The sequence below is a fragment of the Rattus norvegicus genome, chromosome 1 (assembly GCF_036323735.1).
Source record: "Rattus norvegicus strain BN/NHsdMcwi chromosome 1, GRCr8, whole genome shotgun sequence".
NCBI lineage: Eukaryota > Metazoa > Chordata > Mammalia > Rodentia > Muridae > Rattus > Rattus norvegicus.
The window spans coordinates 59,437,868-59,457,325 of NC_086019.1; positions in this window are offsets into that span (position 1 = coordinate 59,437,868).

Genomic DNA, 19,458 nt, shown 5'->3' on the forward strand with positions numbered 1-19,458 from the left:
AGAATGGAGCAAAGATCCCCTGCTCACCTCTAGGCTCACAGGTCAGGGACCTCTTCCATCCCATAGTGAACAAGACTGGCACAGCTGCACACACCTTGGAAAAAGAATGTATTGGCAACCCTTAACAAAAAAGATGGTTCTTACTTTCGATTATGGCATTCTATAAAATACGGGTATTTCCTGGTATAATTACACATGTCATTGATTGTGTGTGTGCGTAGGTTTTTTGAGGTTGGAGGGGGATAATTCATTTCTCTAAGCCCCTTCCTCAATGCTGGGTGATAAACATTGACTCTCATATAGATTTTAATAATTATACATTTATTTATATATTTTTAAGATTCGTTTATTTTTCCAACTTTTGTTGCTCTTTCTGTGTTGTGTGTGTGTGTGTGTGTGTGTGTGTGTGTGTGTGTGTGTGTGTGTAATTAGATATAATACTCAGGGTCAGTAATCCTACCCTTGAGCTACCTTATAACTTTTTATGTTTTAAACAGCTTTATTATGATATCTTTGATATATAAAGCTGATATGTGCTAGAGGTGAGCATCTTGATGTTCTTAAAGACATGTTCTTCCTCAGATACAGAACGCGTGCTGGCTAAAATCCTTGCTACTCCTGCAGATCAACCTTGTCATGCACTGAAGCAATGGGGCACATACTAAGCACACTCCCTGAACTGCTTCCTAGGTTGGTAGCACTGGCTCCATCCCAGGCACAGCTGGAGTGGTCAGCTGTAAGGTTGAGGACCTGCACTCAGGACACTGGGCCCCAGGAGCACATCACCTGCTGGTCATCCTGTGTACCTCTGAATGTCACTCCTGGGTTCTCACTGCCTGGCACTTAACCATAGACACCACTGTAGAACTGTCTAAGGCCAGAAGGGCAAAAACATTGTTGTTATAAATTTCTACTATGGAAACATCAAATGTTGTGCTTCTTGAACAGTTTTATGAAATGAACCTGGGAGAAACGTAAGAAATATGGCCTGAAGTCTCTTCTGGAACTGCCACTCCAGCATAAGCGTCCACAGGCAGTCAGTCTCCTCTGTACTACCGTCCCCCTTGTTTTGCAACTCATGGATCTCCTTGCTTAGCATATCCACAAGGTGCATTTGCTTTTGCTTCTCCAGCTTCTTCCTGACATCTTATTTTTATGGGTCTGGAGACAGACTCCCCAGAGGATAGCACCTCTTTTCTGATAGTTATGAACTGCAGATCACTGTGCTCAATAGTGGGGGGCTGCTGCAGGGACTACAACACCAGAATGACTGTTTCTTGGGGCCTCTGCAGTGTGGAAGGTTTTCCTGGTTTGGTCGGTGTGGTCAAAGATGAGAAGGAAGCAAGTTCAGGGAATGAGAGTGCATCTGTCGCCCTTTCCTCTCCTGCTCCCTGTGCTTCCTCTCTGCTTCCTTGTCCAGACAGGCCTTCTATATCTCAGACCACCACTGCTGCTCCTCACTCTTTTTTCCCAGCCACCTGTGCAGACTGGGATGCTGCCTTGTTTGCAGAAGGAGGGGGGAGTGGCAAATCCACTGAAATGCCACCAATATCTGGTGTAGTGGACCTGTGGTAGAGGAGGTGGTGGAGGGAGGTCTGTTCATATGGGCTGGGAGACAGTCACAGGGGTGAGCAGCACCTCTGCTGGGGTTTCCCAATGGCCAGGACCACTCTTGGTCAGAGTGGAAGCAGGGGCAACTGACTTGGAGGAAGGGTTCAGGTGCTCCTGGCTGCATGTGCTAGATTCCACTGAGGACCTCTGGATCCACATATCACTGTCACACTAGAGACCCTTGCCAGCCTCTACTCAATGGAGCTCAAGTAGGTAAAACTTCCTGAAGCTCTACCTTGGAAGGGGTAAGAGGCTGAGAAAAGAAAAGAGGAAGCTATACTACTTCAGGGACTCACCAGAGATATTAGCAAAATTTCATGCATGTTTCTTCCTCACAGAAGAGGTAACAAAAACTGGGGAATGGTTATATAACCAGACCTGACACTGCTTTATGGCTCATTGGCCAAGTAGCCAGCCGTTCCTGTGTCTACAAAGGAATAAAAAGATTGTTTCTATACACTGATGCATGCTCTTTGTGGCATTGTCACTCCTGAAATTTAGCTCCTAACTTCAGGTCTAGGTAGAGGGGTCTGTTCTTGTGAAATGTAAAGAAGTAAACAATCAGATGCTTAAAACTGCATAAAAGGCATACTTTTTCCTCAGGTATCTGTTTTACAATCTTTTAAAAAGCATTCATGGGAGTTGACACCCTGAAACAAGCTTTGCCATTTCAGGAAAAGTGTGATGGAGGGAAGATTTGTACAGTGGGTTACTGGGAAGACAGGATTGTAAAGGAAATAAATAAATGGTTTTCTAAAAAGCATGTATTTTAAATGCCATGCTAAAAACTATAATTTTGACACTATGCTTTCAATAAAAAACATTTCACATTTTCTTATTTACTCATTTAAGCTAATTCTCATTTTCCTAGATTCATTAATTTAGTATTAATTTACTTGAGTAGCGTAATAAAAATAAAACTGAAAAAATAAAAAGTAAAAATAAAAGCTGAGTCAGGGTCAGAAGAGGATTCACAATACTGCACCTAACAGACTGTGAATATATCTAGTAAACCGTACCATCAGATCTGATCTGTATCATGATCCAGAAGTATTTCTCAGCATCATGAACTCAGTCTCAACTAACTTCTTCCTTGAAAAGCTGAGCAAGAGCTGTGGTAGGAGCTACTACATGTGACTTTTAGGGCCTCACTTTATAAAAATAATTTATGTGTATGAGTGTTTGCCCAGCATGTGTGCACATGAATGCTTGACTGGTGTCCAAAGAAGCTAGAAGAAGGTTTCAAATCCCCTGAAATTAGAGGTTTAGGCAGTTGTGAGCTAACACTGGTGTTGTAAAATACTGAACCATCTTTCCAGCCCCAGATTTTGATAACTTTTAGGAGGAGCCATATCTCAATACAGGATTACTATATGTTGGCTAACCTGGCTTGAGTCACTAGCTCTTACCTCTCTGCACCATGGAGGACAATGGCTGGGTAAGAAAGGTGGACAGGCAGTGAGAGAGGATGCCTTGATTTGCAACTTCCAGTGTAACCATGGAACTGGTTGTAGTCATGAGTTCTGCTGCCCTAGGAAGAAAATATAAAGAAACAGCGCTCACTGTCATAGAGGAGTCTATGTTCAGAATACTTGTGCTTAGGTTCCTCAGCCTGGTTGCTGTTTGGGGAAATAAACCAGACTTTCAGAAGATTATGTCCTGTCCACATCACTTATGATAATTAATTATAAAACAGGTAAATATATTCTATTCTATAACATTAACATTAAGATATTTAAAGATTTTACAAGCTCTAAGTATACGTGTACATATTTATATAATTATTTAATGAAATGTTCTATACTAATATACATTCTTATGAGTGAACCCAAAATGAGATTCATGTGCTCTAAGAAATAGGGTGATAGTGAAGGTGAGTAAACACAAAGAGCTTTTATATCACTTCTTTTTGAAATCAAATTTCAAAATTAAATGCAAACTATCACTTCAGTACACTAAAACTAACCAATTAGTTGACGTGTTTAAGTGACCAATTAGTCATACCTTTCCTGAGAAAGTCCAGCCAGACTAAATTCATCCACAATGAGGAGTTGGTCATGGGCACCTAGTTGTCCAACCTGAGCCACCAGAAGGGTGTAGGGAGAAAAGAAAAAAGGCAGCGTCACTGGTTGCTGCCGCTGCGGAGAGCTCATAGGCAGCACCCCACGAGCAAACTTGAGCCTCGGGACCACAGGTAAGACCACCTTTTCTGCTGCAAGAGACCTGCCTGGTGAACTCAGGACACACAGAGGCAAAAATCCTCTAGGACCAGGCACTTCCGGGTTTACCGAGAGTCCCAAACCCGCGGATCCCGAAACGCAGCAGCTCTCTGCTCCCAGACAGCGTGGGAGAGAGACCTCACTGCCTGGTCAGGTGGGCACTCCTGAGGCTGCAGAGCAGAAGAGACCACCAACACTGCTCACCCCTGCCCACATCCCTGGCCCAATAGGAAACTGTTTAAGGCCTCTGGGTTCCCGCAGAGGAGGGCCCAGGTTCAGCAGGACCGCTGCGTATGAGACACCACCAGAACCTGAAGGGACAGACCGGATAAACAGTTCTCTGCACCCAAATCCCGTGGGAGGGAGAGCTAAACCTTCAGAGAGGCAGACATGCCTGGGAAACCAGAAGAGACTGCACTCTGCACATATCTCTGACGCCAGAGGAAAACACCAAACTCCATCTGGAACCCTGGTGCACGGAAGCTCCCGGAAAGGGCAGCGCAGATCTTCCTGGTTGCTGCCGCCGCAGAGAGCTCATAAGCAACACCCCACGAGCAAACTTGAGCCCCAGGACCACAGGTAAGACCAACTTTTCTGCTGCAAGTGACCTGCCTGGTGAACTCCAGACACAGGCCCACAGGAACAGCTGAAGACCTATAGATAGGAAAAACTACACGCGCGAAGGCAGAACAGTCTGTCCCCATAACTGGCTGAAAGAAAACAGGAAAACAGGTCTACAGCACTCCTGACACACAGGCTTATAGGACAGTCTAGGCACTGTCAGAAATAGCAGAACAAAGTAACACTAGAGATAAACTGATGGCGAGAGGCAAGCACAGGAACCCAAGCAACAGAAACCAAGACTACATGGCACCATCGGAGCCCAATTCTCCCATCAAAACAAACATGGAATATCCAAACACACCAGAAAAGCAAGATCTAGTTTCAAAACGATATTTGATCATGATGCTGGAGGACTTCAAGAGAGACGTGAAGAACTCCCTTAGAGAAACACAGGAAAACATTAATAAACAAGTAGAAGCCTACAGAGAGGAATCGCAAAAATCCCTGAAAGAATTCCAGGAAAACATAAATAAACAAGTAGAAGCCCATAGAGAGGAGTCACAAAAATCCCTGAAAGAATTCCAGGAAAACACAATCAAACAGTTGAAGGAATTAAAAATGGAAATAGAAGCAATCAAGAAACAACACATGGAAACAACCCTGGATATAGAAAACCAAAAGAAGAGACAAGGAGCTGTAGATACGAGCTTCACCAACAGAATACAAGAGATGGAAGAGAGAATCTCAGGAGCAGAAGATTCCATAGAAATCATTGACTCAACTGTCAAAGATAATGTAAAGCGGAAAAAGCTACTGGTCCAAAACATTGGTCCAGGACTCAATGAGAAGATCAAACCTAAGGACAATAGGTATAGAAGAGAGTGAAGACTCCCAGCACAAAGGACCAGTAAATATCTTCAACAAAATCATAGAAGAAAACTTCCCTAACCTAAACAAAGAGATACCCAAAGGCATACAAGAAGCCTACAGAACTCCAAATGGATTGGACCAGAAAAGAAACACCTCCCGTCACATAATAGTCTAAACACCAAACGCACAAAATAAAGAAAGAATATTAAAAGCAGTAAGGGAAAAAGGTCAAGTAACATATAAAGGCAGACCTATCAGAATCACACCAGACTTTTCGCCAGAAACTATGAAAGCCAGAAGATCCTGGACAGATGTCATACAGACCCTAAGAGAACACAAATGTCAGCCCAGGTTACTGTATCCTGCAAAACTCCCACTTAACATAGATGGAGAAACCAAGATATTCCAGGACAAAAACAAATTTACACAATATCTTTCTACAAATCCAGCACTACAAAGGATAAGAAATGGTAAAGCCCAACATAAGGAGGCAAGCTGTACCCTAGAAGAAGCAAGAAACTAATCGTCTTGGCAACAAAACAAAGCGAAGAAAAGCACAAAAACATAACCTCATATCCAAATATAAATATAACAGGAAGCAATAATCACTATTCATTAATATCTCTCAACATCAGTGGCCTCAACTCCCCAATAAAAAGGCATAGATTAACAAACTGGATACGCAACGAGGACCCTGCATTCTGCTGCCTACAGGAAACACACCTCAGAGACAAAGACAGACACTACCTCAGAGTGAAAGGCTGGAAAACAACTTTCCAAGCAAATGGTCGGAAGAAGCAAGCTGGCGTAGCCATTCTAATATCACATACAATCAATTTTCAACTAAAAGTCATCAAAAAAGATAAGGAAGGACACTTCATATTCATCAAAGGAAAAATCCACCAAGATGAACTCTCAATCCTAAATATCTGGGCCCCAAATACAAGGGCACCTACATACGTAAAAGAAACCTTACTAAAGCTCAAAACACACATTACACCTCACACAATAATAGGAGATTTCAACACCCCCACTCTCATCAATGGACAGATCATGGAAACAGAAATTAAACAGAGACGTAGACAGACTAAGAGAAGTCATGAGCCAAATGGACTTAACAGATATTTATAGAACATTCTATCCTAAAGCAAAAGGATATACCTTCTTCTCAGCTCCTCATGGTACTTTCTCCAAAACTGACCATATAATTGGTCAAAAAACGGACCTCAAAAGGTACAGAAAGATAGAAATAATCCCATGCATGCTATCAGACCACCACGGCCTAAAACTGGTCTTCAATAACAATAAGGGAAGAATGCCCACATATACGTGGAAATTGAACAATGCTCTACTCAATGATAACCTGGTCAAGGAAGAAATAAAGAAAGAAATTAAAGACTTTTTAGAACTTAATGAAAATGAAGGTACAACATACCCAAACTTATGGGACACAATGAAACCTGTGCTATAGAGGAAAACTCATAGTGCTGAGTGCCTGCAGAAAGAAACAGGAAAGAGCATATGTCAGCAGCTTGACAGCACACCTAAAAGCTCTAGAACAAAAAGATGCAAATACACCCAGGAGGAGTAGAAGGCAAGAAATAATCAAGCTCAGAGCTGAAATCAACCAAATAGAAACAAAAAGGACCATAGAAAGAATCAACAGAACCAAAAGTTGGTTCTTTGAGAAAATCAGCAAGATAGATAAACCCTTAGCCAGACTAACGAGAGGACACAGAGAGTGCGTCCAAATTAACAAAATCAGAAATGAAAAGGGAGACATAACTACAGATTCAGAGGAAATTCTAAAAATCATCAGATCTTATTATAAAAGCCTATATTCAACAAAACTTGAAAATCTGCAGGAAATGGACAATTTCCTAGACAGATACCAGGTACAGAAGTTAAATCAGGAACAGATAAACCAGTTAAACTACCCCATAACGCCTAAGGAAATAGAAGCAGTCATTAAAGGTCTCTCAACCAAAAAGAGCCCAGGTCCCGACGGGTTTAGTGCAGAATTCTATCAGACCTTCATAGAAGACCTCATACCAATATTATCCAAACTATTCCACAAAATTGAAACAGATGGATCACTACCGAATTCCTTCTATGAAGCCACAATTACTCTTATACCTAAACCACACAAAGACACAACAAAGAAAGAGAACTTCAGACCAATTTCCCTTATGAATATCGACGCAAAAATACTCAATAAAATTCTGGCAAACCGAATCCAAGAGCACATCAAAACAATCATCCACCATGATCAAGTAGGCTTCATCCCAGGCATGCAGGGATGGTTTAATATACGGAAAACCATCAACGTGATCCATTATATAAACAAACTGAAAGAACAAAACCACATGATCATTTCATTAGATGCTGAGAAAGCATTTGACAAAATTCAACACCCCTTCATGATAAAAGTCTTGAAAAGAATAGGAATTCAAGGCCCATACCTAAACATAGTAAAAGCCATATACAGCAAACCAGTTGCTAACATTAAACTAAATGGAGAGAAACTTGAAGCAATCCCACTAAAATCAGGGATTAGACAAGGCTGCCCACTCTCTCACTATTTATTCAATATAGTTCTTGAAGATCTAGCCAGAGCAATCAGAAAACAAAAGGAGGTCAAGGGGATACAGGTCGGAAAAGAAGAAGTCAAAATATCACTATTTGCAGATGATATGATAGTATATTTAAGTGATACCAAAAGTTCCACCAGAGAACTATTAAAGCTGATAAACAACTTCAGCAAAGTGGCTGGGTATAAAATAAACTCAAATAAATCAGTAGCCTTCCTCTACACAAAAGAGAAACAAGCTGAGAAAGAAATTAGGGAAACACCACCCTTCTTAATAGACCCAAATACCAAAGTACCTCGGTGTGACTTTAACCAAGCAAGTAAAAGATTTGTACAATAAGAACTTCAAGACTCTGAAGAAAGAAATTGAAGAAGACCACAGAAGATGGAAAGATCTCCCATGCTCACGGATTGGCAGGATTAATATAGTAAAAATTGCCATTTTACCAAAAGCGATCTACAGATTCAATGCAATCCCCATCAAAATACCAATACAATTCTTCAAAGAGTTAGACAGAACAATTTTCAAATTCATCTGGAATAACAAAAAACCCAGGATAGCTAAAACTATCCTCAACAATAAAAGGACTTCAGGGGGAATCACTATCCCTGAACTCAAGCAGTATTACAGAGCAATAGTGATAAAAACTGCATGGTATTGGTACAGAGACAAACAGATACACCAATGGAACAGATTTGAAGACCCAGAAAAAAACCCACACACCTATGGGCACTTGATTTTTGACAAGGGAGCCAAAACCATCAAATGGAAAAAAGATAGCATTTCCAGCAAATGGTTCTGGTTCAACTGGAGGTCAACATGTAGAAGAATGCAGATCGATCCATGCTTATCACCCTGTACAAAGCTTAAGTCCAAGTGGATCAAGGACCTCCATATCAAACCAGATACACTCAAACTAATAGAAGTAAAACTAGGGAAGCATCTGGAACACATGGGCACTGGAAAAAATTTCCTGAACAAAACACCAATGGCTTATGCTCTAAGACCAAGAGTCGACAAATGGGATCTCATAAAACTGCAAAGTTTCTGTAAGGCAAAGGACACTGTGGTTAGGACAAAACGGCAACCAACAGATTGGGAAAAGATCTTTACCAATCAAAAATAATTTATGTGTATGAGTGTTTGCCCAGCATGTGTGCACATGAAAGTTTGACTGGCGCCCAAAGAACTTAGAAGAAGGTTTCAAATCCCCTGAAATTAGGGGCAATTGTGAGCTAACACTGGTAGCAATTGTAAAATACTGAACCATCTTTCCAGCCCCAGATTTTGATAACTTTTAGGAGGAGCCATATCTCAATACAGGATTACTATATGTTGGCTAACCTGGCTTGAGTCACTAGCTCTTACCTCTCTGCACCATGGAGGACAATGGCTGGGTATGAAAGGTGGACAGGAAGTGAGAGAGGATGCCTTGATTTGCAACTTCCAGGGTAACCATGGAACTGGTACTAGTCATGAGTTCAGCTGCCTTAGGTAGAAAAGAAACAGCGGTCACTGTCACAGTAGAGTCTATGTTCAGAATACTTGTGCTTAGGTTCCTCAACCCGGTTGCTATGTGGGAAATAAACTAGGCTTTCAGAAGATTATGTCCTGTCCACATCACTTATGATAATTAATTATAAAACAGGTAAATATATTCTATTCTATAACATTAACATTGAGATATTTAAACATTTTACAAGCTCCAAGTATAAGTGTACATATTTATATAAATATTTAAGGAAATACTCTAAAGAATATACATTCTTATGAGTGAACACAAATGAGATTCATGTGCTCTAACAACTAGGATTATAGGGGAAGATGAGTAAACACAAAGAGCTTTTACATCACTTCTTTTTGAATTCAAATTTCAAAATAAAAAGCAAAATATCACTTCAATACAGTAAGACTAACCAATCAGCTTTAAAGTAACCAATTAGTCATACCTTTCCTGAGAAAGTCCAACCAGACTAAATCCATCCACAATGAGGAGTTGGTCATGGGCACCTAGTTGTCCAACCTGAGCTACCAGAAGGATGCAGGTGTAGGGAGAAAAGAAAAAAGGCATCGTCAATGCATAGCAGCATTCCTCACACCACACAGTCAGTGCACAGCAGCATTCCTCACAGCACACAGTCAGTGCACAGCAGCATTCTTCACACCACACAGTCAGTGCACAGCAGCATTCCTCACACCACAGTCAGTGCACAGCAGCATTCCTCACACCACACAGTCAGTGCACAGCAGCATTCCTCACACCCTTGCTGATTTCCCTCTAGGACTAAATAGGAATAGAAGTGAACACAAATTAGACACATTGCTCTCCTCATCTTCCAATGGCCTAGTGTCTCCCTATGATCATAAGGCTAGTCAAAGAGGAAGCAGAAGTGCCATTGGGCATGCCCTTCTTTTCAGAACACTCCCGACAACACCCACAGTGAACAAAGCATACATACACACCAGAAGTATCCTGTGTCTTCACTCAACAATCAGCCATACTTAGAAGAGCTGTAGCAATGAGAAAACAGAGGACGACCTACTTTCCTGCTGTCTCTCAGCAGAGAGCAGGACATTCCCCAGCTGGGGATTTCCCAGAGGCATTAAAGGATGAACCAATTCCAATGGGGCAATTCACTGATGAAGTTGTGTTGCTGCTTTCCTTCAAGAATGTAACCTTACAAGGCGGTGGGGGAAGAATTTTCTCCCATAAATGTGGCCCAGGGAGATTGTCCAGAGAACACGCAGATGGCAAAACCCAAGTGCCTTTGTACTTTGTCCTTCCCAGTTTGCTCTGTGCTCATTCTTCCTCTGGCTCTGTTTTCCAGTTCCCCATAATTCTTACCATCTAATATCATCTAAGTATTTTATGATTCTTCCCCCAACCCAAGCCTTCTCCCTCTTCTGGATTTCTTCTCTTCCCAGCAAGGACTCAATATGACTGCTGTGTAGCCCACTCTAGAGCGTGGTGCAGCTGAATGCATCCATTCACCTGAAGTTTATCACACTCTAAAAACACAAGCTTCCACAAAGTGAGGTGGAGAGTGGTATGAGCTCATTAAGTCTTCCATAGCTTACTGGTCCTAGCATACACGGCATTTATCACAAGAGGTATAGAACAAATTCTTATGCTTTCAAAAGTAACATCTCATTTCATTCAGCCTGAAATCTAAAAACCAGCAATGACTTTGAAAAATTGAAATTACAGTTGCTGCAACCATGCAGATCCTGTGAAGAGGTAGGTCCTGCGACAGTGGAGGCACTGAAATAGCGCCGGTTCTGTGACAGTGAAGGTCCTTTGAAAGTGGAGGCACTGAGATCGTGGAGGTCAATCTACCTACAGGGGAGCTGCTGCACAATTGAAGGTTCTGCTACAGTGGAGGTCCTGCAAAATTGGAATTGATGATACAGGGGTATTCCTGTCACAGTAGAGATCCTGTGGCAGTGAAGTTACAGAATCATGGGAGATCTTGCTTCAGTTGATGTCCTGAAACACTGTAGTTGCTATGGGTGGTGCTATGACAGTGGAATTCCTGGGATAGTGGAGGTTATAGGACAGTGGGTGTCCTGAGACAGTTGTAGTGCTCCTACAGTGGAAGTCCTGTGACAGTGGAGGTCCCGCAATAGTAGTGTTGCTTGGACAGTCCAGTTCTTGGACAAAGGAGGTCCTGTGACACTTGAGATGCTGAGACTCTTGAGCTCCTGAACAGTAGAAGTGCTGTGATAGTTGAAGTGCTGAGACACTTGTGGTCCTGTAACAGTGGAGTTGACACACAGACAGTGGACTTCCTGAGGTAGTGGTGGTGCTTAAACAGTGGATGTCCTGTGACAGAGTAGGTCCTGCAATAGAGGAAGAACAATATATGCTGGCTGATGACCCAGAGCTTCCAGAAAATAGACCACCAACAGATATATATCAGAGGATGGCATTATTTGAAACCAATGGGATGGAAGGCCCTTGGTCCTGTGGAGATGTGATGCTCGAACGTAGGAGGAGGCTGGAGTGGTGGGTTTCGAAAAGTTGGGTGAGTTGAGGAGCAGCATCATAGTGGCAAAATGGAGGGAAGAGGGAGAAGATGTAGGAGTGGGCATTTGTGGATTGGCACCTCTGACGTGGGACATCATTTGAGATGTTAAAAACAGTGGAAATGATAAGGTTTACATTGTCTGACCCAAACCTAAGGGATACTACATAAGGAACACAAAAACCCACAGATGCTCACCAACAATCAGATAAAATTTGGCCTTATGCGCTCTACTCCAAAGAAACTATTCCAAGAACACTGTTTTTTGTTTTTTCAAACAAAGTTTAAAACTCTTAAGTGTACTCTCAAATCTGCCCTAATTCGCATAAATTGGTCAAAACTGTTGGCTTTGTAAATACTTCTATCTTGTCCCAATAGTCACATGCTGGTCATCCCAACAACATGATACTTGTCAAGGTGGGAGTCAATCAATATGGGATTCTAGTTCCAACTGGGTCATGCAGACCCTGAGTTCACCTTCAGTTTCTCACACACACATACAGACACACACACACACACAAACACACACACACACACACACACACACACCACATACAGAGAGAGAGAGAGACAGACAGACAGACAGACACACAGACACAGAAACACACACACATGCACACACACACACACACACACACACAGACAACGGACACAACCACACATGAGAGGGGGAGAGGTAGAAACAGAGAGAGAGAGAGAGACAGACAGACAGACAGACACACAGACACAGAAACACACACACATGCACACACACACGCACACACACACACACACACACAAACGGACACACACCCATGAGAGGGGGAGAGGTAGAAAGAGAGAGAGAGAGTGAGAGAGAGAGAGAGAGAGAGAGAGAGAGAGAGAGAGAGAGAAGGGAGTGCTTATCATCTACTTTCTAAGGCATATTGTGTGCTCTTCGCGTTGAGCACAGAGACTTGCACATGTAAACCAGTCTTGTACACCTATGAACATTTTCTGTTCTGTATTTTCTCTTTTCTATCCAGTTTTTAGGATATCTTTAAAAGCAAGTAGGGCATTGTCCTACCATGAAATCTTGGACCTAAAGGTACATTTTAATACAAAGCTTACATGTCACTTACAGATGACTCTAGTAGGAAGTACATTAAGTTCAGAATCATTCAATCAGAAACACTTAGTGTGTATACATCATTCTCACTGCCTTCACTTAACCTCATGTTTGGACCACTGTTCCTAGCTGGAGATTCCTGTTTATCTCCCAGAATAAAAGGGAGTCTCCGTGCTCAAGTGGAACAGCAGATTCAAGGTGGGACAGTTGGGTGACATTACAGTGAACATCAGGGACTGTCCCACGGAGGGAGGACATGGCCCTTTCTTTCCTCAGGGGGAAGCAGTATCTACATTGTCCTGAGCAGGGAAGGATCCTCTCATTCTAGCAGATATTCTGGATGACACAAGGAATGTGAATAGATTAGGAGATCACTTTACCACATTTCTTTCTGAGGCAGAGACCCTTGAGACCCTTGGCTCAGGAGTAACAGTTCCAGATAGCATGGTGAGGTCAGTGTGGGCCCTGTGTTCACCTATGAATAGTAATTTATGTTAATCACCAAATCTTTAAAACTTACAGCATGTGAGAGAAAAGTCTCCCAGGAGTCTCAGCTAAAAGTAATCAGTGAGTTTTTAAGAACAAGAACAAGTAGGAAATTTAAATTCATGTGATTGGTACAAATAAAGCAAGAAACTGTCACTAGATCACCTTTGTGTAAGGGCCCTGACGACCTACACAACTTAAGATGTGAAGTGCTCAGCTAGCATGCTTCCTGGCATGAACCCAAGACACAGCTTCTCTGTGTCTCATCACCTCTGAAGCATGGTCCACAAACAATGGCAACAAACCTTCTCTTCCTCAGAGTTCAAAGTTACCTTTACTGTGAGTGATAGGTTCCACAGTTAACTAACCTCTACTGGATAGACAGGTTTGACTAACCTTCTCTGAGCTTCTCCCAACCATGTACAGATGGTACATCCCTCTGCACATGAGGCCTGTTCTTCTCAGGCCTGCTGTTCTCTTTCCCAGATTAGAAACTGGATACCTTTCAAGCCTACATTTTTAATTCATCTATCAACTTTGGGTACATGATAAGCACAACATGACATTGGGTGCCAAATAACAATTTCCTACCTGACAGTGAATATGATCCAGGTGGATGGAAACTGGTCAGGTAAGGTCAGGTAACCCCCATGCCATCTCGATGTGGAGATGAAGATTGACACAACTTCCCAAGCAGACTTTCTCAGTTTTCTCAGCCCACACAGCAGTCCTTTGCTGAGCTTCCTTACTCCCAGTGACTGATGAGAGTACATGAGAAGAGGCCTGATTACTGGAAAGCGCTGGGCCCCATGACCCACAGTAGCAGCAGCTTCTGATCACAGGTGATTTCAGGAACTGAAAATGCCTAATGTTCCTGTTTTGATTTGAATATGCTGAGCCCACGGTGTGGGACTATTTGCAGATGAGCCCTCATTGGATAGGTGTAGCCTTGATTGAGGAAGTGTGTCACTGTAGATGTGACCCTTATGTTTCTTGTCCTAGCTGCATGAAAATCAGTTTTCTAGTAGCAGCCTTCAGATGATGATGTAGAACACCCAGCTCCTCCTGTACCATGTCTGCCTAGATGCTGCCATGCTCCCACCTTGATGATAATGAACCAAACTGCTGAACTTGTAAGCCAAACCCAAAGCAGTGTTCTTCTTATAAGATTTGCATTGGTCATGGTGTCTGTTAATAGCAGGAAAACACTAAGTAAATCACTTTCTACCACAGATTACGAGGTTAATTGAGTGATATCATCACCTGAGGAGACATGGCCTCTTATTAAGGTTCTAATCTCCTAAGTAATTGCAGGCTCTCTTCTGGCCTAGGCATTGGCTATAATATTAATCTTCCCAGTGTCCTTTTCTCTGTAAACTATACATGTTGCATTTCTATTTGCCCCATTTGCTCGTTTTCATTGAAGTCCTATACCTCAGTATAACAGAGGCCATACTGGGCTCTCTTCAAATTTTCATCGAAGAAATTTGTTTATTACTTTTTAATTTAGCCTCAGGTAGGTTTTTACGATGTGGGCTGAAGGAAGCCACATTTTTGTAAAAGCATCATACAAACTATCCCAGACCAGTTACAAATATTGTTGCCTTCTGAATCCCCTTGTCCTGGGCTTCCACATTCTGGATAGGTCTTGGCACTCCTGACTCCCAAGCTCCTGCCAGTATACCCCATTAAACTCTTCTTAGAGCACTGGGCCACTTCTAGTTCAAAGTTCTGAATTCTTGCATATTTTCCAAAACAAGTAACAAGCACAAACTGGCATGGTCAGGTATCACAGAGCAAGAGTCTGCTCTATTACATCCCCTTCTGCATTAGTTACCTTAGTATTTCTGTGACAGAAATGCCATGAGCACAGCAAACTATAAAACATGTAGGCGATTAGTGATCCTATTTCACAGACCACCTGTTACCATAGGTTAAGTTCCATGACTACAGGGCACAGTGGAAGGAGCAGGAAGCAGAGGACTCACATCTGGAATCACAAGTACAAAGCAGACAGTGCACAGGGAGTGGTGCAGAGCACTAAAACCTCAAAGCCCAGCCCCACTGGCATTCTTTCTCCAGCAAGGGCACACCTCCTGAGTTTTCCCAAACAGAGTCAGCAACTGGGAAAGGAGTACTCAACTGCCCGAGACAGTGGAGGATAGCTCATGCAAAATGTCATGGTGATTCAGGAATTTGAATAAGTAACAGAGAGACCCTTCACCCTGGGTCAATGTGTGTTGCTGCAAAGCCAGCAAGCTGCTCTCCCTCCTCTTGAACATAAGATGTGGATTAAGTAAAAATGTAAACAAGCATCTCCATGGAAAATCAACAGCCCTGTTAATCTGGTAATACTTATAGGATAAGTCCAGAGGTGCTGGATACTGAAATCACAGAAGAAGCCAACACAAACTCAAACCGTTTAGTCTATAGGAATAAAAATACCACAGAAGCCAAAATGGGTAACGATATGGAGCAAACACTCACTCACTCAGCAGATAAAATTACACCTAGCCCTTACTCACAGACCTACTTCATAAACAGTGTACATTCTTCTGGTACCTACTCAACACACAATCCTAAATGCTGCAATCAAACCAAATGGTTCCTTTTTTGTTGAGTATGACTTAAAAACCCTGAAGTACTCTGAAGGAGGTTAATGGAATCTTCTCAGGGCCTGGGGAAGTTGGCTAAGGGAGTACAGATTAACAAAGCAACACAACCCAATTTCCCCACCAGCAAGCAGAAACCGGCCTGATGTCAGTTGCCAATTCCTGAGGGTTTAAGAGAAGCCTACAGACTGGAAGGACTGAGGTAGGTGAGATTAAAGTACAGTTACACTGAATGCTCACTTGAGGAATGGGAAGGGTAGAAACTGGAAAGTGCTCGTGTGTGTGTGTGTGTGTGTGTGTGTGTGTGTGTGTGTGTGTGAGTATGTGTGTGTGTGTGTGTGTGTGTGTGTGTGTGTGTGTGTGTGTGTTCCATGAATGTGTTTCTGTGAGAGTGTGGTTGGGTTGTTGCTGTTGTGTGCTTAATTTGAGACAGAGTGTTACCACAAACTGAAGCTGTCCTAAAACTCACCCTGTACACAAGTGTGATTTGGACAGTAAAGAGACCTCTCTCCTGAAAGGGGGATTAATGATGTGTAGCACAAGCTATGTGTGAATGTAAATTTCAAAATCTGAAGATTGTATAAATCTCCTTTGGCTTGCTTTAACAATGCTGGTGATTATAGCAATACATGGTACACTGAGGACAGAACAGAATATATAGTGTGAGCTTTTGAGATGGTTCAGAGGTGAAAGGAATAGCTGATGATCTGAGTTTATTTCCAGAGGCACTGTTAATAATCAAACACAAATGTAGCCGACTTTTATCCTGTGGAAAAATCAGTCAGGGCATCCAGTCAGAGATTAAAGTATTTTTGGTGTTGTGATGCTACACAATCATAAGACTGATTCCTGTGGAACAGGCTAGTGGAGAAGACAGTAATCAACAGGACACGAGAAACCTACAGAGCAGGAACTAGAGAGAAAGCTCAGGATTTCAGAGCACTGGCTGCCTTTGCAGAGGACCTTCACTTGTTTTTCAACACTTCCAAGTCAGCTCACAGTCATGTGCAACTCAAGATCTAGAATATCTTACCCTCTTCGTGTTTTGTTGTCACTGCATAATACACACAGTGCACATATACTCATGTACACCCTTGTTGGATGACCATAATCCAACCACAGCAGGGACAGACCTCGCCACCCTCAAGCTTGCCAATTTGAAGGAGGGAGCCTTCTTGTTAAAAGCACTGGAGAACAGCAGGCACAAGGACACCTGACTCACACATTCGACCCGAGGTCTTGAGATGGAAGCCACACATAACTCTGGCCTTCTCACTGAAGAGAGGTCATCCTTGGGTAAGGAACTTTCATCTGATACTGTTTTCCTCTTGGATCCCATTACAGAAAAGCATTTGTGTTTGTCCAAGTCTGCACAGGTTCCCAGCACCCTTCCTAGTCATGTCTGACAAATCCATATGGAAACCACTGTGTAACTGGAGTCCTAGTCTATAGCATCTCTCTACTTCATGCTACCCTCCTTTTATAATGCAGATTTCATAGGAAATCATATTCTTTGTGTACTTACAAATCCCATGTTGTTTACATGTGGCTAATGTTTCGTCCTCAGCATGCTTGCCTGGAGACAGGGCTGGATGCCAGTATTCTGTAGACAAGGCAAGATGCAGGTACTCTGGTAGCCATAGGACACCAGCATCACAGCTGTAGTGCAGTGCATGCATGGCATGCATTCACAAAGAAGACTGTAGCCACAAGGTCAGGTACATCCACAGGGTACTAAGGAGAGGGACCTGATTGCTACTGTTGATGCTGCATTTCCTCTTTGTTCTGACTGTTTTAACTGGAATTGCCCCCACACGCAAAACTCCTAAGATATCTGACAGCCACACAGAGATGCACATGCAGGTAAAACACAAATGCATGTGAAATAAAAATAAATAATTTTAACTGGAGAGAGAGAGAGGGAGAGAGAGAGAGAGAGAGAGAGAGAGAGAGAGAGGGAGAGAGAGAGAGAGAGAGAGAATGGTGTTTATAAAAGAGAAACTTACCCTCAAAACCTATTTACTGTCCTGAAACTTCTTTCTCATGTGCAGAGGAACATAGACATGAAAGTCTTTCTCTCTACACTTCTCAGTGTGTGCTGGGGTACTCTAGATTACCGGTTATTTGGTGAAATGTTGAGGGGTTTAGAAAGATGAACATCATGTTGCAAGTCAGTGGTCTTTAGTCCCTCCTGAGTTCTGTGATTTCAGCTGAGGATCTCTTGCAATAGGTTATGTATCCTGAGTTATAATCATGACCTGTGGAACTTCATTTGCTAAATGGATAAAAGGGCCCCAGTGTAGTCATCTGTTACTTCCCCAACCCATGAGCATGACCCAGGCCCAGTCACAAGTCAGAATTGGGTCCTCAGAGACGCCACTAGGAATGTATGTAGACAAAAGTAAGAAGTCTGGGGAGGATAAGGAGGAAGAGTGTCAGGTTGAAGCCTGTTTCAAATTCAGAATAGCAGAGTATGTATTTCAGTTAACTGCTTTCATAATTCCCTCATCTGTGAAATCTTAGGACTTGTTAGATTAGATCTTTTAGCCAGAGAGCTAACACCACTGTAGCCAAAACTTTATACAGACAGGCTATCAGGAGTGTCACCCATGTTTACTATCTCTGCTTCCAGAAGAGGTGCAGACAAATATTTCCTCACTCATGGTGAGTACACCACAAAGGAAACCAGTGCATGCTCCTTACACCCCTGAGGACTTCCCAGGGTAGGGGTCCCCAACACACTGGGATCTGACAGTGAAAGTGTCTGTGATTTGACTAGGGCACGAGGGACTACTTATATCACTTTTCCAGGGATGGCACTGCAGAGATCAGACAGTAGTTAAACTTGAAAGCTCATCACATTCAACTTCTCCCTGTGCTCCTAACACACCTGGTCCCCACACCCTAAGAACTGGCAGCCCCTTTAAGCTGCTGCTGTACTTTCACACCCTGCCTCCCTGGACTCTGGACTCTTCCTCCTGATGCTCTGCTCCCAACTGCCTTGCACCCAGCATTTTACTCCTTTATTTTTATTTCTTGTTCCCACCTCCTGCATGTGTTCTGAGTGGGTCAGCTATGGGTAGGATCACGAAATATGTGGCTGTACACACACACACACACACACACACACACACACACACACACACACACACGTAACAATTTAAGACAAGGCAGACTGTTTATCTGCAGGGGATCCAATGCCTTCAAGAATTGGGACCCTGTAAAAAGAGCACTACACTTCAAACAAAAATACAAGGAAAATAAACAACTGGAGTGTCAGTGGAGGTTGTGTAAGAAGAGTGTCAGAAGAGCCTGTGAGAAGATGAAGGGTATACTGAACACCCAGCCAAACTGGAAACGTCTGCACCTGAACTGTGCAGCATCCACCCTGCA